Source organism: Lepus europaeus, chromosome 5, assembly GCF_033115175.1.
Source record: "Lepus europaeus isolate LE1 chromosome 5, mLepTim1.pri, whole genome shotgun sequence".
NCBI classification, from domain to species: Eukaryota; Metazoa; Chordata; class Mammalia; order Lagomorpha; family Leporidae; genus Lepus; species Lepus europaeus.
Genome location: NC_084831.1, coordinates 98931555 through 98956563, shown reverse-complemented (window position 1 = coordinate 98956563; position 25009 = coordinate 98931555).

Here is a 25009-nt window from a genome sequence, read left to right as displayed (position 1 = left end):
AGTGCTGTTTTGGGCGTTTGCCATTCTATGAGTCTGCTGTGTTTCCTGTTTCCCTCGCAGGATCATTCTCTCCCTTTTAATTCTATCCTTCATTATTTGCTTACACTGGTCTTGTTTGTAAAATCTCTTTGACACTTACCCTATCTTTTTGATCGGTTGTGTACTTACACTTATCACTTTACCAAGTGCGCTGGCATTGGTACATGCCTCCTTGATAAGATTGGGTTGAAATCCCCTGGCACATTTCTAGTTCCACCATTGGAGGTAAGTCCGAGTGAGCCTGTGCCGACCTATATATCTCCTCCCTCTCTTATTCCCACTCCTATGTTTAAAAGAGATCACTTTTCTGTTAATTTTTAAATGCCTAAGAATGATTGTGTATTGATTACAGAGTTCAACCAGTGGTATTAAGTAGAACAAACAGAGCAACAACAACAACAACAACAACAAATACTAAAAGGAATAAAATAGTAAGTTGTTCCTCAACAGTCTAGACAAGGGCTGATCCTGTCATTGTCTCTCATAGTGTCCGTTTCACTTCAATGGGTATCATTTTAGATGCTCGTTTAGTTGCCATCGATCAGGGAGAACATATGATATTTGTCCCTTTTGCACTGGCTTATTTCACTCAGCATGATGTTTTCCAGCTTCCTCCATTTTGTTGTAAATGCCTGGATTTCATTGTTTTTTTACTGCTGTATAGTGTTCCATAGAGTACATATCCCATAGTTTCTTTATCCAGTCATCCATTGATGGACATTTAGGTTGCTTCCATGTCTTAGCTATTGTGACTTGAGCTGCAACAAATATCGAGGTGTAAATGGCTCTTTTTTTCTCCCCTTTAATTCCATTTGGGTAAATTCCAAAGAGTGGGATAGCTGGGTCCTGTGGTAGTGCTACGTTCAGGTTTCTGAGGACTCTCCAAACTGTCTTCCATAGTGGCTTTATCAGTTTGCATTCCCACCAACAGAGGATTAATGTCCCTTTTTCCCCACATCCTCGCCAGCATCTGTTGTTGGTTGATTTCTGTATGTAAGCCAATCTAACCAGAGTGAGGTGAAACCTCATTGTGGTTTTGATCTGCATTTCCGTGATGGCTAGGGATCCTGAGCATTTTTTCATGTGTTTGTTGGCAATTTGGATTTCCTCTTTTGAAAAATGTCTGTTAAGGTCCTTGGTCCATCTTTTTATTGGGTTGTTTGTTTTGATTCTGTAGTATTTCTTGATCATTTTATAGATTCTAGTTGTTAATCCTTTATCTGTTGTGTAGTTTGCAAATAACGTCTCCCATTCTGTTGGTTGCCTCTTCACTTTCCTGACTGTTTCCTTTGCTATAAAGAAACTCTTCAATTTGAGGTAATCCCATTTGTTTATTTTATCTTTGATTACCCATGCCTCTGGAGTCTTCTTCAGGAATTCTTCGCCTGTTCCAATATCTTGAAGGGTTTCCCCTATGCTCTCAATTAGTTTCATTGTGTCGTGGTGCATCTCTAGTTCTTTGATCCATGTTGAGTGGATTTTTGTATAAGGTGTAAGGTAGGGGTCTTGCTTCATACTTCTACATGTGGACATCCAGTTTTCCTAGCACCATTTGTTGAAGAGGCTGTCCTTGTTCCAGGGGTTGGTTTTAGGTCCTTTGTTGAATATGAGTTGGTTATAGATGTTTGGATGGATCTCCGGTGTTTCTATTCGGTTCCATTGGTCTATCCATCAATTTTTGTACCAGTACCAGGCTGTTTTGATTATAACGGCTTTGTGGTATGTCTTGAAGTCTGGAATTGTGATGCCTCCAGCTTTGTTTTTATTATAAAGGATTTCTTTAGCTATTCTCAGTCTCCTGTTTCTCCATATGAATTTCAGCATCATTTTTTCTAGGTCTTTGAAGAATGACTTTGGTATTTTGATTGGTATTGCATTGAACTTGTAAATTGCTTTTGGGAGAATGGACATTTTGATGATACTGATTCTTCCAATCCATGAGCATGGCAGGTTTTTCCAATTTTTTGTGTTGTCTTCTATTTCTTTCTTTAGTGTTTTGTGATTTTCATCATAGAGGTCTTTGACATCCTTGGTTAAATTTATTCCAAGGTATTTGATTGTTTTTGTGGCTATTGGGAATGGGATTGATCTTAGAAGTTCTTCCTCAGCCACAGCATTATCTGTGTATACAAAGGCTATTGATTTCTGAGTGTTGACTTTGTATCCTGTTACTTTGCCAAACTCTTCTATGAGTTCCAATAGTCTCTTGTAGGAATTTATTGGGTCACCTATATATAGTATCATGTTATCTGCAAATAGGGATAGTTTAACTTCCTCCTTTCTCATTTGTATCTCTTTAATTTCTTCTTCTTGCCAGATGGCCCTGGCTAACACTTTTAGGACTATATTGAATAGCAATGGTGAGAGCGGGCATCCCTGTCTGGTGCCAATTTTCAATGGAAATGCCTCCAACTTTTCCCTATTCAATATGATGCTGGCCATTGGTTTATCATAAATTGCCTTAATTGTGTTGAGGAATGTTCCTTCTAACCCCAATTTGCTTAGGGTTTTCATCATGAAAGGGTGTTGTATTTTGTCAAAATTTTTTTCTGCATCTATTGAGATAATCATATGATTTTTGTTTCTCAATTTGTTAATGTGATGTATTACATTGATTGACTTTCAAATATTGAACCATCTCTGCATACCAGGGATAAATCCCACTTGGTCCGGGTGAATGATCTTTCTGATGTGCAGTTGGATTTGGTTTGCCAGAATTTTGTTGAGTATTTTTGCATCTATGTTGATCAGGGAGATAGGTTTGTAGTTTTCTTTCTCTGTTGTGTCTTTTCCGGGCTTAGGAATTAAGGTGATATTGGCTTCATAGAAAGAATTTCGGAGGATTCCCTCCCTTTCAATTGTTTTGAATAATTTGAGAAGAACTGGGGTTAGTTGTTTAAATATCTGGTAAAATTTAGTGGTGAAGCCATCCGGTCCTGGGCTCTTCTTTTTTGGTAATGCATTTATTACTGATTTAATTTCTTCCATGGTTACGGGTCTTTTAAATTTTCTATATCTTCACAGCTCAGTTTGGGAAGGCTGTATGTGTCCAGGAATCTATCCATTTCTTCCAGGTTCCCCAATTTGTTAGCATACATCTCTTTGTAGTGGTTTCTAAAGATTCTTTTTATTTCTGTTGTGTCTGTTGTTACATTTCCATTACTATCTTTGATTTTACAGATTTGGGTCTTCTCTCTCCTTTTTTTGGTTAGTTGGGCCAATGGTGTGTCGATTTTGTTTATTTTTTCAAAGAACCAGCTCTGGTTTTGTTGATCTTTTGTATAATTTTTGTTGGTTTCAATTCTGCTTATTTCTTCTCTTATCTTTAGTATTTCTTTCCTCCTGCTGGGTTTGGGCTTGATTTGCTGCTGTTTTTCTAAATCCTTAAGGTGTATGGAGAGTTCATTTGTTTGGTTCCTTTCCACCAATTGCTATAAACTTTCTTCTTAGTACTGTTTTTGCTGTGTCCCACAGGTTTTGATAGGCTGTGTTATCATTTTCATTTGTTTCTAGAAATCTTTTGATTTCTCTTTTAATTTCTTCGATGACCCACTGTTCATTCAGGATCATGTTGTCCATTCTCCATATGTTTGCATATGTAGAGATTCTTGGGTTGTTGATTTTGAGTTTCACTGCACTATGGTCTGAGAAGCTGCATGGTATAGTTTCAATTTTTTTGATTTTGTTGAGGCTCCTTTTATGGCCTAGCATATGGTCAATCCTAGAGAACACTCCATGTACTGGGGAGAAATACATGGACTCTGTGGCTGTGGGGTGGAAAGTTCTGAAGATATCTATTAGGTCTATTTGGTCTATAGCATCAATTAGCTCTGTTGTTTCCTTGTTGAATTTCTGTCTGGTTGATCTGTCCATTGGTGAGAGTGGGGTTTTGAAGTCCCCTGTTACTATTGTATTTGAATCTATATCTCCCTTTAAATCATTTAGTAATTCTTTCAAGGAGCCAGGCGGCCTGTAGTTAGGTGCGTATACATTTATAATAGTAATGTCTTCCTGTTGGATAGATCCTTTAATCATTATATAGTGTCCTTCTCTGTCTCTTTTAATGGTTTATGTTAAAGTCTATTTTGTCTGATATTAGGATGGCCACACCAGCTCTTTTTTGATTTCTGTTAGCTTGGAGTATCTTTTTCCATTCTTTCACTTTCAGTCTGCATGCATCTTTGCTGATAAGGTGTGTCTCCTGAAGGCAGCATATAGATAGATTCTCTTTCTTGATCCAATCAGCTAGTATATGTCTCTTGGTAGTAGAATTAAGACACATTCAGTGTGATTATTGTTAAGTACTGTCTTTTCCCAGTCATGTTTCCTGAAACGAGCTGTTTATGTATTTTGAACTTTGTTTGTAGCTTACTCTACATTTGCTTTTTTTTTTTTTTTTTTTTTGTGGTGAAGTTCTTGTTTTTGTATTTCTGTGTGCAGCACGTCTTTGAGCAAGGATGCGTGGATACAAATTCTTTCAGTTTCTGTTTGTTTTGAAAGATCTTTATTTCCCCTTCATTCATAAATGATAGCTTTGCAGGGTATAGTATTCTAGGTTGGCATTGTTTGTCTTTTAAAACTTGAAATATATCATGCCATTATCTGCTTGTCTGTAGTGTTTACGATGAGAAGTCTGGGGTGAGTCTGATTAACTTACCCCTGAATGTGATTTGTCATTTTTCTCTGTTTTTCTCTGGCACATTTTAGGATTTGCTCTTTGTGTGTCACTGAGCTGAGTGTTGCCACAATGTGTCATGGTGAATTTCTCTTCTGGTCTATCCTGTTCGGAGTCCTGGCTATCTGTTGAATTTGTTTATTATCCAACTGCCTTTGTTTGAAGTTTTCTGATATTATTTCATTGAAAACACCTTCCAATCCATTCTCTCTCGCGGCTGGTGCAGCGGTGCCCGGCGAGCACCCTGCCTTGCCTCAGCTTCCAGCGCCGGTGCATACACACTCCTGCTGGTGTCCTGCGCTTCAGGCGTCCGTGTCCTCCTCGCAGGTCCACCCCATCTCCCCAGTTTCAGGAGAGTTTCCCTTTCCCTGAAACTACAAATTCTCACCCCTCCTTGAACCTTTCCTTCTCAGACCATCGGTGTGCTTCCTCCCTATTTCACCATCTTCCCACAATCCCCCAGATTAAGTTTCCACTCTCTCACTATCTCTTCATAGAGATTAAATTTCAACACATAAAGTAATGATGGGCATTTCAACCATACCCAAACTGAAAAAGTTGTATGTTATTATTTAACTGTTAACATTTTTTTTATACCAACATGGGTTGGTCTAAATCTTCTAGCCACATATTGTAAAGTCTTCATTCTGACCCTTATTTTAAACTTCCTTTATTTGGACTCAAATATATCTCTGCCTTCTTTAAAATATTTACCATTATGTTGAACTCAACACAATAAAATTGCAAAGCAATCTTGTATTTTGACATTTGGCATTGTACTTTGCCTGACAGTGTCTTTCTACATTCAGATCACTGGTTAAATCATCAGTATGTTCCATAGTTTCTCTGATGGTACTCAGATAATTAAAAGATCTCAGACATTACTTAGTTGCAACTCCCTCCCCCTACTTTGGGCCTATTTACTATAAGAGTTTTAATTGACTAAGAATTCTAGCTCTCTTAGAATCAGATGAAATTGAGTAGGAGAAGAGGAATAAGAAACTAAGTGTGTTGTTTCCCATGCTGTGGCACAGTAGATTAATCATCTGCTGCATCTGCATCCCATATAGGTGCCGGTTCTAGTCCAGGCTGCCCCTCTTCCAGTCCACATCTCTGCTGTGGCCTGGGAAAGCAGTGGAAGATGGCTCAAGTTTTTGGCACCTGCACCTGCACCCCCGTGGGAGACCTGGAAGAAGCTCCTGGCTCCTGGCTTCAGATAGGCCCATTTCTGGCAGTTGTGGCCATTTGGGTAATGAACTACCAGTGGATAGAAGACCTTTTTCTCTGTCTCTCCCTCTCACTGTCTGTAATTCTACCTCTCAAATAAAAAATAAATAAAATCTTTAAAAAAAAGAAACTAAACATGAAATAAGGTAGGAGAAAGGTCTTAACAAGCATTTTTTTATTTGTTTATTTGTTTTAAAGATTTATTTTAATTATTTGAAAGACAGAGTTACAGAGAGAGGTAGAGACAGAAAGAGAGGTCTTCCATCCACTGGTTCACACCCAAATGGCTGCAATGACTGGAGCTTCCTCGGGGTCTCCCACACGGGTGCAGGGGACCAAAGACTTGGGCCATCTCCTACCGCTTTCCAAAGACACAGCAGAGAGCTGGATCACAAGAGGAGCGAACAGGACTAGAACCCTCACCCATATGGGATGCTGGCGCTTCAGGCCAGGGCTTTAACCCACTGTGCCACAGCACCCACTCTTTTTTTTTTTTTTTTTTGGTTTGATTGTTGCTCACTAGACTTCATGGATGTTCAAAACCCTCAGGGTGTGTTTGTAGTTTGAAAGTCCGCCATGGTGATGTTTGACATTTCAGAAACATTCTCTGGCTGCCTTTTTTGTTTTGTTTTGTTTTTTGACAGAATTAGACAGAGAGAGAGAGAGAGACAGAGAGAAAGGTCTTCCTTCCGTTGGTTCACCTCCCAAATGGCCACTACAGCCGGCACGCTGTGATGATCCGAAGCCAGGAGCCAGGCACTTCCTTCTGGCCTCTCATGCAGGTGTGGGGCCCAAATGCTTGGGCCATCCTCCACTGCCTTCCCAGGCCACAGCAGAGAGCTGGACTGCAAGAGGAGCAACCGGGACAGAACCGGCTCCCCAAGTGGGACCAGAACCCGGACTGCCAGTGCTGCAGGCAGAGGATTAGCCTAGTGAGCTGCTGTGCCAGCCCTTGGGCTGCCTTTCTGAACCCCTACTTTCCATTCTCCACAACAGTGTTGTGAACAGTTTCTGATTACTGGGTTTCCCTTGCTCTTGAAGGCTGACTTATTGATGTTCTCTTGGGCATTTGCTTCAGCATCCACATGGGCCAGAAACAGTATACATACATACGCCTTTCTCCTTACATCTCATAGAATGGCAGATGTCCTAAACAGCACTCTGGCCTCAGAATCAGACCTTCAGGCATTTGGATTTGGCTTAAAAGCCCATGAGAGTATTTCAGGCATGGAAAGCCAAGACACTCTGGCAAAACAAACAAACAAACAAACAAACAAAAAACACCTAAATGAAAGATCTCTGCAATTGAGATCCCAGTAGAAAGAATGGGCCATCAAAGAAGGAGGTACCTTTCTCTGAAGGGAAGAGAGAATTTCCACTTTGACTATGACCTTGTCTAAAAAAATCAGAGTCAGTGAACTCAACAGGCTTCCATAGCCTTGACAACTCATGACAAGAGCCTAGGGAGATTACTGATGCCATAAACAAGAGTGTCAATTTGTTAAGTCAACAATAGGAATCACTGTGCACTTACTCCTCATGTAGGATCTCTGTCCTTAATGTGTTGTTCAATGTGAATTAATACTATAACTAGTACTCAAACAATGTTTTACACTTTATGTTCTGTGTGGGTGCAAACTGTTGAAATCTTTACTTAATATATACTAAATTGATCTTCTGTATATAAAGAGAATTGAAAATGAATCTTGACGCGAATGGAATGGGAGAGGAGTGGGAGATGGGAGGGTTGTGGATGGGAGGGAAGTTATGTGGGGGGGGAAAGCCATTGTAATCCATAAACTGTACTTTGGAAATTTATATTTACTAAATAAAAGTTAAAAAAAAAAAAAGAATTGCCCTTTCCCACACACCAACCTCTTCATGGTGCTCCTCACCCTGCTAGCCAGCACAGTTTTCAGTTATAGGTTTTTCTCCCCTTGTGGGCCTGACACCAGCCTCTGTATGACACAGAATCCAGTGGACATAGATGACTCTTTCCTTTGACAGTTTGGTTTGAGTTGATTCTATTTTTATCACTTTTTTCAGTTCTAGCAATGAAGGCTACCACTAAACTTTGGGATAGAAAGTGCCCCATTGTTGTTCTGTACTTAGAGTCCATACATGAGCAAACACCAGTACCAATACACTGAGGGCCTCATTTTAACACATTGTGTACATGCTTTCCTTTCTAAAACCACTAGACTCCCTACTCAGTTGGTCACCTTTATTTTTTACCTGATATTCCAATCAGAAACATTTGCTATTGAAATTGTTCAATGATACCACTCTTTAAGGTGATTGGAAGCCTCATATAAATACAATAAATTTTTCTTACATATTTGCTGTGAAGAATATGAATGGATTTACTAATCCACAGAAGTAGCGGTATAGTATTTCATAATCAAAAGTACTTTTCTATTCAGGTAATAAGGTATAATAAATGATATTAAAATACATATTCTGGTTAAAAACAATAAATAATAGTTATTTTCATAGGAACATTCACTTTAAAATAAGAATGAAATGACTGAAGCATCATGATAAATATGAACAGAACAGTGTTAATTAACAAAGAATATTCATTTTTATCTTGGCTGTTCAGGTATTAGGGCAAAATATACAAGCTGCACAGTGAATACTTTTGAGAATATCCTTTATGATTAAAGAATTTCCAAAAATACAATAAATTACTTTTAAAACCAAATCTATATTAAATATAACTTTGTCTCTGCTGAATTGAAAGGCATCAGAATCTTGTCACAGGCCTTTGACTTTGAAAGCAGAATATTGTTGGAGGAGAACTCCAAATTACTAGTGATAAGAATCTGTTTGCTAAACTGCAAAATGCTGTCTCAAAAGGTATTTAAAGTTCAATAAATTACCACATGCATTTGAGTTGAAATATGATGCAGAAAGTCAAGAGTTTCTTCTTAAAAATGTCAGTGAAAGGAATTTACCTACAGGATAATACAAAGACAAAGACATCTTTTGAGGAAATAAGAATCACTTCATTGGTTGTGATTTAAAGGTCTTTTTTCTTTACCCCAGAGAGAGTAGTTTGTAGGCTAACATGGTTTCTTTCAAAAGCAGACAACAAACCCAGTGAGAGAAAAGTGGGCTCTATACCGACGAAGAAGCCAGAAGGTTACTAAGTGCTGTTTCTCTTTAAGAAGTGTTCCTTCACTCATCGATCATGAAAGTGACCTTGCTGTTCAAAGATAACTGGTTCCTTAATTGCCTGATTTCAGAAAGTAGATGAGTTAACCCAACCATGCTATCATTGTCACATGTATTCTCTTGTATATCGCAGGTCGGTGACAAGATTCTGCCTTCCATTAGAGGCCTTCAGTGATTTCGGAGGGCCTTCATTGAATTTCTGTATCTTAAGTGAAGTCTTAATAGCACTATTACTGATGTATATGCAATTAAAAAAATAAATGTAAGGGTTTTTGTTCCGTTTTCTCAGTTCTCAGATTAGTTTTCTTTCCTAAAAACAGTCCACCTCTTTTTAAAAATAATTTTAATATTTTAAAAATCATACCAATTTTTATAGGATATAATGTTCTAAAAGTTCAAAATTACTTTTCTTTTTTGAAATAATCTAACAAATGCTTTGTTTTTAATATTTGATTTCATAATAGCTTTAAAGTTCTAAAACTATTTTAAGGCAATAATAGAGTTCTCAACTATTCAATATGAGCACAAAATGACTTTCAAAATATGCATACAAATAGTTTACTGAGATATAGAACTATTGTGTTTAATTTACACTTGTAAATTATCTTTTCATGTAGAAAGTGTCTATAGGTAATTTACAGCTTTCATTGAAACACAGCTTTAAATGTCAGAATTATTCATCTACAAACTCTAGAAAACTTTACATTTTTCAAATATACTGTATTTTAATGATTAGGACTTGTTGAAGTATTATAAATATATTAGAATTGTATATGACAACATTAATTAGATTTCTGAACAACTTACAATATATGGATTGAAGCTTGCTGAAATAGTAATGCCTTTCTCAGTAAATAAATAAACCGAGAAACTAGTCAATGCTGTGAATAGTACAATTAGGTTAACAAAGCTAAGAGAAATAAAATGATTAATATATTTACTTACTCCTTCAAATTTTATTTGTTGAGCCACTACTAGTTTCCAGTAGTTATGTTAAAATCTGAATATACAGAGATGAATAGAATTTGTTTTCTGAATCAGAGGTACATGATTTGTAGTGGTGTAATTGGAAAAGTACAACAAAATAATAAGGTGATATATGCAAAATTTTGTTGAGGATTTTAGCATCTATGTTAATGAGAGAGATTGGCCTATAGCTCTCTTTCTCTGTAATCTCTTTTTCAGTTTTAGGAATTAAGGTGATGCTGGCTTCATAGAAAGAATTTGGGAGGATTCTCTCCTTTTCTATTGTTTTGAATAGCTTGAGAAAAATTGGAGTTAGTCTGGTAGAATTCAACAGTGAAGCCATCTGGTCCTGGGCTTTCCTTTGTTGGGACAATCTTTATTATGAATTCAATTTCCATCTTTAACGGGTCTGTTTAGGTTTTCTGTGCCTTCATGGCTCATTTTAGATAAGTCATATATGTCCAGAAATCTATCCATTTCTTCTAGGTTTCCCATTGGCATAGAGCTCTTTGTAGCAATTTCTAATGATTCTTTTTGTTTCTATGGGGTCTGTTGTTACAATTCCTTTTTCATCTCTAATTTTATTAATTTGGGTCTTCTTCCTCCTTTTTTTGGTTAACTGGGACAATGGTGTGTCAATTTCATTTATTTTTAAAAAGTAGCTTTTTGTTTTCTGATCTTTTGTATTTTTTATTGGTTTCAGTTTCATCTCTAATTTTAATTATTTATTTTCTCCCACTAGTTCTAGGTTTGGTTTGCTGTTATTTTTCTAGGTCCTTGAGATGCATTGATAACTCATTTATTTGGCACCTTTCCAGTTTCTTGATGTAAGATCTAATTGCTATAAACTTTCCTCTTAACATTGCTTTTGCTGTATTCCATATGTTTTGATATATTGTATTATCAACTTTGTTTCCAGGAGTATTTTTTATTTCTCTTTTCATTACTTCAATGATCCACTGTTCATTCAGGAGCCTGATGTTCAGTCTCCAAATGTTTGCATAAGTTCTGGGGATTCCTGAGTTGTTGATTACCAACTTTATTTCATTGTAGTCAGAGAAGATGCATGGCACAATTTTAAATTTTTTTTTTGAGTTGTTGAGACTTGCTACATGGCCTAGCATATGGAAAGCCCCAGAGAATGTTCCGTATACTGGTGAGAAGAATGTGTATTCTGTGGCTGTAGGATGGAAAGCTCTGTAGATATGTTAGATACACTTGGTTTATAGTGTTGATTAACTGTGTTGTTCCCTTGCTGGTTTTATGTCTGGTTGATTTGTCCATTGCTGAAATTAGAGTATTAAAGTATTAAAGTCTTGTTGGGGTCTTAAGCCCGAGGCTGGCCCCTGACCAGCAGGAAACAGTACAAGCACTCCCTGACAAGGCGAATGGGAAATGTAAGGTCGACAGGTCAAGAACACTACAACCACCCATGAGTTCTGTTGAAGCAGGAACTACTTTATTGAGGAAGTGTACAGACTTACAAGGCTTAAAAAAGACAAGCATAGTAGGGGAGCCAATCAGTGAAAAGGTCATGCAGTCGTGGGTGGACCACCACAGGGGTATCTTAAGCAAAGTATAGGGATCATGCACTGTCTACATGTCCAGAACTAAAGTGGACCTATCCTTCAGGTGGTCTGATCTTAAGTGGCTTAACTGCAGCAGCCGCAAACATACCCTTCAAACATCCACCAGGCTCCATGTTATCAGGAACTATTTTAGGCAATGCCCAATATTTCTCCCTTTTTGTTTTATATTAAAGATGAAAGAGGAACTGAGTGGAGAGTGTGCCTGTCTTAGGTTGTCCCCTCTGACTGGGATCAGCCCTTTAATGAGCATGTCTGCCTTAGTTTGTCCCCCTCTTGGGATGTTACCCATCATTGACTACTACTCCAGCTGTTAGGGGCTGCCCCAGGGGACCTTACCCATCATTGGCTACCACCTTAGCAATTCAGGGTATGATGCATTATACCTCTACATTTTGGCAGTGGCCATGGGCAGATGTATAGGGTTCCCAATCTGGAGCTTAAAGAGTGACATAACCTGGTTCTTGAAGAGTGGCATATTGTTGTTGGACCACCATTAACTGGACCACAGCGAAATGATCTTGGACAAATTTAACAAGCTTATACAAGGACAATGGAGACCAAGGGGCCCACAAGGTGGAAGAGATAAGGAAGCCATACCCCAAGGCCCAACCACAGGTAACTAGAGCTTAGTTCATCGCGATATTTTTCAAGGTCTTCTTGGAGGGTCTTAATCATGCCCTGGACAATGATGGAGTGAATAGCATAAAAGCAGCACTCCTCCTTTACGAATAAACAGATTCTTCCTTCCTGAGCAGTGAGCAGATACAAACCTCGGCGATTCTGCAATGAGGTGTATCCAGTCACAATGCGGCAGAGAGTCCAATATGGGCTTTTCATCCCTGTAAGAGAAAAGAAAAATTACTCCTCAGGAGGGGGTCCTCCTGGGTGACCTTCTTCAGCAGAGGGGAGATATTTAAGGTTTCTCACAGGTACCCATATAGGATTGGAATTCCCCTGAGGGAAGACACATCCAAATCCTCTACCAGCACTTATCAGTGGGTCTGGTCCTCATCAGCATCCCATTAGTGAGTCCCTCCATTTTACCCTAACCAAAAGTAGGATACTTGGAGGGACCAATGTTTGTGAAAGGCTGACAAGGGCTGATGTTTTGGAAAATTTAAAATATTTAAGGTGAGCATGGCCATTCATAGCTGGTCTTGTGAGGGTATGTTTCCCATGTTTGTTTTATAAGTTGGTCTTTTAAAATCTTATTTTGTCTTTCGATGATTGCTTGTCCTTGTGGGTTGTGAGCAATTCCAGTAGAGTGTTGAATATGCCATCTGTTGAAGAATTCTTGTGTTGTTTTACTAATGATACAAGGGCCATTATCAGTCTTAACTTTTATTGGTAGCCCTAAAATAGCAAAACATTGTAGAAAATGACTAACAGCATGTTTGGTCTTTTCACTGGAGTGAGCAGTGGCCCAACAGGTGTGGGAGTACTTGTCAATAGACATAAAGATATATTTAAGCTTGCCAAATGGTGCATAGTGTGTAACATCAGTTTGCCATAGTATGTTGGGCTTTAGTCCTCTAGGGTTTACTCCAGGTGTTTGGAGAGATGGGACTTGTAACAGGGGAAGACATGATTTGCAGGTTTTTATAATCCATTTAAGGTCTTTAATGGGAATGGAAGGAAATCTATGATGTAACCCTCTCCAATTTAGATGTGTAAGGTCATGAAGACCTTGAGTGAGTTGTAAATCAGGAATGGTTTGAATTGGGGCCATCAAGACCCATGCATAGCCAATTGATCTGCCATTTTATTGCCTTGTGACAATAAACCTGGCAAATTTTGATGTCCTCTCAAAATATTGTACAAAGAGAGGTTGATTTCTTTGTCTCAATAAGGACTTTACCTCGATCATTAATGGGGTGATAGGATTGCTATCTAACCTAATATGGGACAAAATTAGAGTGGGCAGGAGATTGACCACATAGCGACTATCCAAGAATAGATTTAATGGCTCTCTAATATGGGACATGGCCATGGCTACAGCATACAGTTCCTTAAACTGGGCAGATCCCTCAACAGACTCAAAATATAATTGAGGCAACTTTTTTAGGGCACTTGATGTAGGAGGGTAAACTACTATTGCAGAACCAGCCTGTCCCCCATCTGTAAACACATTGATGGCCTCCTTTAGGGGCCTAGTAGAGAAGAGGGTAGGAGGTATCCATGGCAGGTGGGAAAAGGAAGTTACCCACCTAGTTGGACTGTAATGGCAGTCAATTTTTCCTAGAAAACCCTCTAGAGCTAAGGACACCCTAGGATTGTTTCTGTGTATCCATTCAAAGTCTGAGGACAGGTAGGGGACAACAAGCATCTCAAAATCTTTGCCATAATGTCTAACAGAGGTGTCCCTCCCCTTAATGATGAGGTTTTCCAATTGGTCAAGATGTGAATACACTCTAGGGGCTCCTCCAATGGAGGTGTGTATCCATTGGAGAGGATTTCCTTTTTGGGTGATTACAGCCCTGAGCAGTTTGGCTTCTGAAAGGATCCAAAGGCTTGTGGGATACTTAGGTTATATCTAGCTAGTTGGACATTATCAAGCTCTCCCAGCAGTTTTTGTAGTTCCGCTAATGAATATTTGGGCTGTACTGATAGCTGAGGTTTAAGCGGGGAGACAGAGTCCATACTATGATGTGTCCCCAAGATTTTGAATGGGTGAATGGTCTGAACATTATTGCTGGAAATGTGGAGACCAGCTTGTGCTAGTTTTTGTAACTGTCTGAAAGTGGACCCTACTGAAATTGGACCCTAATTGTTCTGGGTTAGCAGATCCAATAATAATGTCATATATATATATATATATATATATATATATATATGTGTGTGTGTGTGTGTGTATACACACACACACACCAGCACAGAACAGTACAAGCACTCCCCGACATGGCAAATGGGAAACGCAAGGTTGACGGGTCAAGAACACTACAACCACCCATGAGTTCTGTTGAAGCAGGAACTACTTTATTGAGGAAGTGTACAGGCTTATAAGGCTTACAAAAGACAAGCATAGTAGGGGAGTCAATCAGCGAAAAGGTCAGGGGCATCTTACACAAAGTATAGGGGCCATTCACATTCTCATCAAAGGCCACCCAGCTCATCTGTTTCATATCAACCGGCTTAGGTGTGCTAGATTTTTTGTGCAGCTTTCCTTCCATTGGGGTCGGTGGAAAGCAAGCCTTAAGAGCAGACAGGGTAGGGTAGGTGGTCCATGCAGGTGGTCCAGTCTTACATGGCTTAATTGCAGCAGCCACAAACACATCCCTCGAACATCCACTAGGTGCCATGTTATCAGGAACTATTTTAGGCAATGCCTAATAAAGTCCCCCATTAATATTGTATTTGAGTGTAAGTCTCCCTATAAGTCCATTAACATTTTTTTAAATAGCCAAGTGCCTGGTAATTAGGAGCGTGTACATTAATAATAGTCATATCTTCCGGTTGAATTGATCCCTTAATCATTATATAGTGCCTTTCTTTGTCCCTTTTAACAATTTTTGTATTAAAGTCTATTTTGTCTGATATAGGATGGCTACACCAGCTCTTTTGGTTTCTGTTGGCATGGATTATCTTTTTCCATACTTTCACCTTCAGTCTGCAAGTATCATTGTTGGTGAGACATGTTTCATTTAGGCAGCAAATAGATGGATTTCCTTTATAAATCCATTCAGCCAGTCTGTATCCTTTAACTGGAGAGTGGAAGCCATTTACATTCAAGGTGACTATTGTTAAGTAAAGATTTTACCCTACCGTATTTCCATTAATAGTCAAATTTTTTAGTTTGTGTTTCTATTGTACTTTTAATGGACAATTATCTGCTTTCACCTTCTTTCATAGTGATGTTCCTATTTCTATTTTTGTGTATAGCACATCCTTGAGAATCCTTTGTAGGTCTGGGCAGGTAGTGACAAATTCTTTCAAATTCTGTTTGTTATAGAAGGTCTTTATTTCGCCTTCAGTCATAAATGAGAGCTTTGTAGGGTATAATATTCTTTGTTGACATTTTTTTTCTCTTCAGACTTATAATATATTGGGGCTGGTGCTCTGGAGTATCAGGTTAAACCATCACCTGCAGTACTGACATCCCATGTGGGTACCAGTTCTAGTCCTGGCTGCTCCAGTTATGATCCAGCTCTCTGCTATGGTCTGGGAAAGCAGTAGATGATGGTCCAAGTCCTTAGAGTTCTGCACCTGCATGGGAAACCCAGAGGAGGCTTCTGGTTTAGGATTGGCACAGCTCAGTCTGTTGCAGCCAATTAGGGTGTGAACCAGCAGATGGAAGACCCCTCTCTCTCTCTCTCTCTCTCTGCCTCTCTGTAACTCTTTCAAGTAAATAAATAAATCTTAAAAAAAAATAAAGGACTTGTAATATATTTCATCATTCTCACCTAGACTGTAGAGTTTCTGATTAGAAGTTCACTGTGAGACTAAATGGGGTTCCTCTGAATGTAATCTGGCATATCTCTAGTGCACATTTTAGAATCTTTATGTTTTCCTGTAGAGAATTTTACTACAATGTGTTGTGGTGAAGATCCTTTCTGATCATGTCTATTGTGAGTTCTGTGTGCTTCCTGTATTGCGATGTCCCTTTCTGTTATTATTTCATTAAAAAGGCCTTTTAATACTTTCTCTTTCCACACCTTTAGGAACTCCTAGGACCTGTATGTTGGGTCTTTTGATAGTATGTTGTAGGTTTACAACAGTTTTTTTTGGTTTTTTAATTTCTTCTTGTTGTTTTTGGTCTTTCTAAAACTTCCAGAGATTTGTCTCCTAGTTTGGATATTCTTTCTTCTGCCTTACCTACTCTTGCTAAGTCTCTGCTGCATTTTTGTTTGATGTATTGATGTATTGATGTTTCATTTGATGTATTTTTGTATTGATGTATTTTGACAGGCAGCTTTTTTGTTTTGTTTTTGTTTTTGACAGGCAGCTTTTTTGTTTTGTTTTGTTTTGTTTTTGTTGAACTCGTTTTTTAAAAGATTTATTTGAAAGTCAGAGCTACACAAAGAGAGAATGAGAGGCAGAGAGAGAAAGAGAGGTCTTCCATCCACTGGTTCACTTCCCAATTGACTGCAATGGCAGTAGATGTGCCAATCCGAAACCAGGACCAGGAGCTTCCTCCTGGTCTCCCATGTGAATGCAGGGGCCTAAGGACTTGGACCATCTTCTACTCTTTCCCAGGCCACATTGGAGAGCTGGGTCAGAAGTGGGCCAGCTGGGACTTGAACCAGCACCCATATAGGATGCTGGTACTGCAAGCAGTGGCTTTACGTGCTATGCCACAGCACCAGCCCCTATTGAAGTCTTTATTTCAAGTATTTCATTTAGACTGCCCTGTTGCTATTCTACCATCAAGAATCCCCTTTCTCTGATTACTTTAAAAATCTTCTCCCTATTTTTTTTTTTTTTTCCTGACAGGCAGAGTGGACAGGGAGAAAGAGAGAGAGACAGAGAGAAAGGTCTTCCTTTGCCGTTGGTTCACCCTCCAATGGCCACCGCGGCCGGGGCGCTGCGGCCGGCGCATCGCGCTGATCCGAAGCCAGGAGCCAGGTGCTTCCTCCTGGTCTCCCATGGGGTGCAAGGCCCAAGGACTTGGGCCATCCTCCACTGCACTCCTGGGCCATAGCAGAGAGCTGGCCTGGAAGAGGGGCAACTGGGACAGAATCCGGTGCCCCGACCGGGATTAGCACCGGTGTGCCGGTGCCGCAAGGTGGAGGATTAACCTAGTGAGCCGCCGCGGCGCCAGCCTATTTTTTTTTTTTTTTTTTTTTACAAACCAACCATGATTTTACTTATTTCTTTAGTTCTATTCTGCTTGAGGTATGATGAAAATATTATTTGTGCAGTCTGCAACTTTCAGAAAAGTTGCAATCCTTATTTATTAAAATACTTTTCTTTATTACATCTTCCCCATCTGTTCTTTCAAGGAATGATAATACAAGAATAATATACTTCTTGATATTATCTAATATTTCAATTAAGGCTTTTTAAATATTTATTTTATTTATTTTAAAGGCTGGTTCTCTCCCCAAATGGCTGTAATGGCAAGGACTGGGCCAGACCAAACCTAGGACCCAGGAGCTTCTTCTAGGTCTCCCACATGGGTGGAGGGTCCCAAGGACTGGGGCCATCTTCCATTGCTTTCCCCAAGCCATTAGCAGTGAGTTGATCAGAGGAAGAGCAACCATGATTCTAATTGATACCCACATGGGATGCCAGTGTTTGGATGTAGGTAGCAGTTTAATGCATTATGGCAAAACAAAGCCCCTGGCTAATATATATGTATATATATTTAAGGTTTTATTCTCTATATTTTTCATTTTATATAATATCTATTGCTATATCTTTGATTTCTCCTATTTTAATGTAAAATATCTTATCTGCCATTATATTATTTTTATATTTATTTTTATATATTCTATAGTATTTTACTTAGTTTTAATTTATAAAAGTTCTATTTATGTCCATTTTATATCTACATTTTATTTCCCAGTTAAATGTCTATTTTACTTCATGTACTTAGCAACATTTATATTTTCTGTTTACTGTTTTTGTCTGCAAATTTTATCATGTTTGTAATTTTAGTATCTTCCTCTTCTCTCCTCTCCTCTCCTCTCATCTCATCTTCTCTTCCTCTCATCTCTCTTCTGTCTCTCAGTCTGCCTCTCTCTTTCTCTAGCATATCTGATTTTTTTTTATTTTTTTATATGGGTACTAAGAACTTTTATGTTACTTGCACACTTTTCCTTTAAACTGCAGATCAGTCTGGAAACTTCAAACTTATAAGTTTTAAGTGTGATTTTAAGTTTGTTTTTGGTCATGATCACAGTAGCTTTCATTTATGATTAATTTATTCCATCCTTGGCTTAGTCATTCTGATCCTGCTTTCTTTAACCCTGGTTAATGGCAAAATGAATTCTTTCCAGATATGTTTAAGCTCTCTTTGGGTTCTCCCTCTTTCACATTACATTGGAAAGTAACTCTATTATATGTTGGGAAATTTTTTAAAGTTTTATATTTCTTTCACCTGTTTTCAAGGGTCAGAATTTTACTTTCTATTGTTCCATACATGAATATTATTATTCATGTACACTATCTAGTTTCATAACTATTTATGATAGTGTCACCTATTCAAACAAATTCCAATGGAATAATGTTTGGGTGTATGTGTTTCCAGATGATTTGTTATATATATGCAAAAATGCAAGTATTAACCTCAGTGGACTTCAGTCTGAGTCAGGGCATTATTTTGCTAGACTTAGGGAAAATTGAATTAAATTTTTTTCTACTCAAATTAGTAAGAGTTAATTAATGTAGTCTCAAACTCAGAAAACTAAAACATAAAAATCACTAATAATTTTGTTGAATTTATGTTGCAGAATAATCTGATCATCACACTTACAAATTCAGGAAACCCTCGCCCCCATTTCTGGCAAAATATTAATATTTGATTTTATATACAAGCTGTTTTGGCATTATTCAATTTCCTAAGACTACTTATACAAAAATAAATGCTTAAATAATTAATTTTAAACTAAATACATAATTATAAAAATATCCAAAAAGCTTGTTATGCACTGTCAATTGGTCATTTGTATTTAATCTGTGAAACATTTCATAATATCTGAAGAACACATTGTAGACATGTATGGTTAGAAAATCATAATTATTGTTTTTTAAAATACTTAATGGTATCAGGAGAGATAGTCTGAAGAATGCATCACTTATTAATGATTATATTAATAACATTTATTGTGTTCAATAAATTTCTATACATTATTGAATTAAGGAGTGGCTTTACCTATGGAACCACAATCTCAAATTCTTTTGGTTAAAGCTGTTACTATACCCTGAATTCTGTTTGGGAAATGATAACAGTGCTTTAGTTAATTTTTTTTTTGCTTGTTTGTTGACAAATCTCTGTTCTCTGGTTATTATTTCATATTTTCTTTTTTAACTTTTATTTAACAACTATAAATTTCCAAAATACAACTTTTGGATTATATCAGCTTTTTCTCCCCATAACCACCCTCTCACTGGCAACCATCACATCTCCCATTCCCTCTCCCATGCCATTCACATCAAGATTCATTTTCAATTATCTTTATATACAGAAGATCAATTTAGTATATACTGAGTAAATATTTCAACAGTTTGCACCCACACAGAACATAAAGTGTAAAACATTGTTTGAGTACCAGTTATACCGTTAATTTACATAGTACAAAACATTAAGGACAGATATCCTACATGGGGAGTAGGTGCACAGTGACTCCTGTTGTTGATTGAACAATTAACACTCTTGTTTGTGACATCAGTAATCACCCTAGGCTCTTGTCATGAGCTGACAAGGCTATGGAAGACTCTTGAGTTCACCAACTCTGATCCTATTCAGATAAGGTCATAGTCAAAGTGGAAGTTCTCTCCTCCCTTCAGAGAAAGTTACATCCTTCTTTGATGGCCCATTCTTTTTTTTTTTTTTTTTTGACAGGCAGAGTGGGCAGTGAGAGAGAGAGAGACAGAGAGAAAGGTCTTCCTTTTGCCATTGGTTCACTCTCCAATGGCTGCCGCGGCCAGCACATCACACTGATCCGATGGCAGGAGCCAGGTGCTTCTCCTGGTCTCCCATGTGGGTGCAGGGCCCAAGCACTTGGGCCATCCTCCACTGCACTCCTGGGCCATAGCAGAGAGCTGGCCTGAAAGAGGGGCAACTGGGACAGAATCCGGCACCCCGACCGGGACTAGAACCCGGTGTGCCAGCGCCGCTAGGCGGAGGATTAGCTTATTGAGCCACGGCGCTGGCTGAGATGGCCCATTCTTTCTACTGGGATCTCACTCACAGAGATCTTTCATTTAGGTCCTCTTTTTTTTTTTTTTTTTTCCCAGAGTGTCTTGGCTTTCCATGCCTGAAATACTCTCATGGGCTCTTTAGCCAGATCCGAATGCCTTAAGGTCTGATTCTGAGGCCAGAGTGCTGTTTAGGACATCTGCCATTCTGTGAGTCTGCTGTGTATCCCACTTCACATGTTGGATTATTCTCTACTTTTTAATTATATCAGTTAATATTATGCAATTGATAAAGGATTAATAAGCAGAATCTACAAAGAGATCAAGAAACTACACAGAAAACTAAAAACCCACTTAAGAGATGGGCCAAGGACCTCAATAAACATTTTTCAAAAAATGAAATCCAAATGGCCAGCAGACACATGAAAAAATGTTCAGGATCACTAGCAATCAGGGAAATGCAAATCAAAACCAGAATGAGGTTTCACCTCACCCCCATCTTAATGGCTTACATACAGAAATCTACCAACAACAGATGCTGGAGAGGATGTGGGAAAAAAGGAACACAAACCCATTGTTGGTGGGAATGCAAACTGGTAAAGCCACTATGGAAGTCAGTTTGGAGATTCCTCAGAAACCGAATATAACCCCACCATACAACCCAGCCATCCCACTCCTTGGAATTTACCTAAAGGAAATTAAATAGGCAAATAAAAGAGCTGTCTGCACCTTGATGTTTATTGCAGCTTGATTCACAATAGCTAAGACCTGGAATCAACACAAATGCCCATCAACAGTAGACTGGATAAAGAAATTATGGGACATGTACTCTACAGAATACTATACAGCAGTCAAAAACAATGAAATCTGGTCATTTGCAACAAAATGGAGGAATCTGGAAAACATCATGCTGAGTGAAATAAGCCAGACCCAGAGGGACAAATATCATATGTTCTCTCTGATTGGTGACAACTAACTGAGCACCTAAAAGGAAACCTGTTGAAGTGAAATGGACACTATGGAAACAGTGACTTGATCAGCCCTTGTCCTGACTATTTATGAAGAACTTAATACTTTATCCCTGTTAGTATTTTTTTGATCTACTTAACACTATTGGTTTAACTCCTTAATTAACACACAATTACTCTTAGGTGTTTAAATTTAACTGAAATGTGATCCCTGTTAAATATAAGAGTGGGAATAAGAGAGGAAGGAGATGTACAATTTGGGACATGCTCAATCTGACTTGAACCAAATGGTACAGTTAGAAATGTGCCAGGGGATTCCAATTCAACCCCATCAAGGTGGCATGTACCAATGCCATCTCAAGAGCCAAAGTGATCAGTTTCGGTTCACAATTTCATAATGATAGGATTAAGAGTCAAAGGGATCACATAAACAAGACTAGTGTGTGCTAATAGTGATACAATTAAAAAGGCGAGAACAATCATATTTGCTTTGATTATACCTGTTTTGGGTTTGTTAACATAATCTGTGGATACAGCTAAACATTTCAGACTTGGGAATTATTCCCTTACTTTATGATTGCTTTCCTGATTTTATTTTAAATGTTCTTTTTTTTTACTGTAATCTCTTGTAATAAATATTTTAGTTCACAGCTTACAGTAATATTAGCTAAATTCAAAGATGTGATTTATTTATTTTTTTGGTGATGTTTGTTTTTGTCTAAGAAGAAAACACTGTGAAGTTAATTCGGAAAGTTTAAGGGGTTGATAATTTTTCATGTAACTGAAACTTAAATATTATTGGTGATCAGTTTATCATTTAGTTTCATGGAGGAATGGGATCAATCAAGGGCTTTGTTATAAAAATTAATCTAACTTCTGTGACTCTGGAGGTGCTTGGGAAGTTGGCTTGAAAATACACATGGAAACAAAGTTGTAAAGCTGACAGAGAGTACTTGAGCACACTATTACTGTAATTAGTAATAAACAATAATAGCTACAAGAACAGAAAATTAGAATGAGTAGACTATAGATATACAGTATAAGTATGTCAGATATAACCTATCCTACATTGCTTATATGCTAACTACATTTAAATAAATTTGCTTATCATCCTCATTTAATTGAGTTTTGGACTGGCTATGGGACATGCATCAGATTATGCTGGTCTAAGTTTTGTATACAGGATCCAAACACAACAATTTTGCTCCAGAGGTCATAACACAATGTTACATTAGTATTAAATCCTGTGTTGTTGTTATGATTACAGTTTATTATGATCCTATAAGGGGAAAAACTGGTTTTCATTACTGATTTATAATTTTTTTTTTGACAGGCAGATTTAGACAGTGAGAGAGAGAGGAGAGATAGATAGATAGATAGATAGAGAGATAGAGAGAGAGAGAGAGAAAGGTCTTCCTTCCGTTGGTTCACTTCCCAAATGGCCTCTATGGCTGGAACTATGGTGATCTGGAGCCAGGAGCCAGGTGCCTCCTCCTGGTCTTCCATGAAGGTGCAGGGATCTAAGCACTTGGGCCATCCTCCACTGCCTTCCCGGGCCACAACAGAGACCTGGACTGGAAGAGGAGCAGCCGGGACAGAATCTGGCGCCCCAGCCAGGACTAGAACCTGGGTTGCCAGCGCTGCAGGCAGAGGATTAGCCAAGTGAGCCATGGTGCTGGCCCTGACTTATAATTTTCATTGTAAGAAATTATAAAACTAAAAAAAACCCTGGATTTCATAATAAGGTAACACTACATATTAGTCTCTGGAGCAATATTGCTTGCATTTGGAACCTGAATGCACAATTTACAGCTGTACAGTATTAAGCAAGTTCCATAGCCTCCCAATAAGATACAAAATAACCAACCCCAGCTAAACATGAATTTTCCCATGCCAAAAATTTAGGATAATATACTATAGAATTCATTTATATACAATAAATGTCAGTTTTTCAATAACCATTATTTAACTCAGTGTCACTGAAAAAAATAGTTTGTTACCTAAAAAAAAAAAAAATAGTTGTTATCATGGATATAGTTTAGAAAACTAGTTTTGTGAGGGAAATGACAGATTCATCAATGTAGGTTGAGTTTGAGTTGATTGATAAAATTACTGGAGAAGGTACATGAAAAATCTGGAAATATGAGTCAATAACAAGGAATATCAAATTAGGATTCATTGGTTTCAACATTGTCTCTAGAGAGGACATGGATAAAGCTTCAGGTAGATGAGAAGGAGCCAGTAGAAGAAGAATAGAGAAGAGGAATAAAAGGGAATAATTTGTGTACAACAGACTTATTACAAATAGGCAACAATACTAATCATCTCTATATTTATTATACTTAACACTGCTGCCTTGAAATAGTACTAAACATCTTGAATTTGAAAAGGCATTGTTAGTTTGTGTATTTTCATACCATATCAAACAAAATTTTTTAAAAGATGCATAAAATTCTATGCAATTCTGTGAAAAGAAATATGGACAGATTCTTTGATATTTAATGGGAAATCATTAATGATTAAAAACATTTGGTAAATTGGTCAATAACATATCTAAAATTTAAGGTTATTAAATTTTGTGAGAATAAATAAATCCTTGTGTATGTATCTACTTATACTTTATATAACTAGTTATATAGGCAAATGAAAATCAGATATGTAGTGTGTCTCACTAATAAAAATTAATTAATTAGTATATGTCTGAGATTTTGAAGTGATTTCCGCTATGATCTTGCATGCTGATATCTATCCAAATTAGGCTAAAAATGGCCAACAGAGATATAAAAAATTGCTGATATTCACAAAATATCTATTATTCTTTTTCCTAATGTAAACAATATGAAGACCATAGTCTGGTGGAAAAGGAATGCAATTTATAAATGTTGAGTAAATTTCTCTTTGATATTGGTCAAACTAATTAATTCTTTAAGCCTCAGAATTTTGATTTGTTTCTCATTTACACAAAAGGGCATAATAATATTTTCAGCCAGACTTATAATGAGCAAATAATAGCACTAGCACTAATAATAACTAGCAATTACCCAACTCCCAGTTTGTACCAGACATTTTGCTTGCAACTTGGCAAAACTTTTCCCCGATCCCATAACCTCTGCCATGTACTGCTATAGCACAATCACTGCTAAACTCCATACTTTATGTGTTTATATAAGGCAGCTTCATTGCCCTCAGACTCTCTTTATGACCCCTACACAGGGCTAGGGCACTACAGAAGCAGAATCGAGGGTCGTCTGCATCCTATAGTGGTGTGATTGCTGGAAACAAGCCATTAGCCACACTTACTCACTGTGTGTTCATGGAAAATTTCCCTCTGCTTCTTGGGACTCAATGTTAGCAGCAGCCAATACACAAACCTAGATAATAAGACTCAAAGAAATCCCCTTTTGCATCTCTTGTTTTATTTTTTAAATTTTATTTAAAGTATACAAATTTCATGTGTTTCATATATACAGATTTAGAAACACGGTGATACCTCCTACCTTACACTCCCTCCCACCCATGCTCTCACTCTTTTTCCTTTTCTCTCTCCTATTCCCACTCTTAAATTTTAC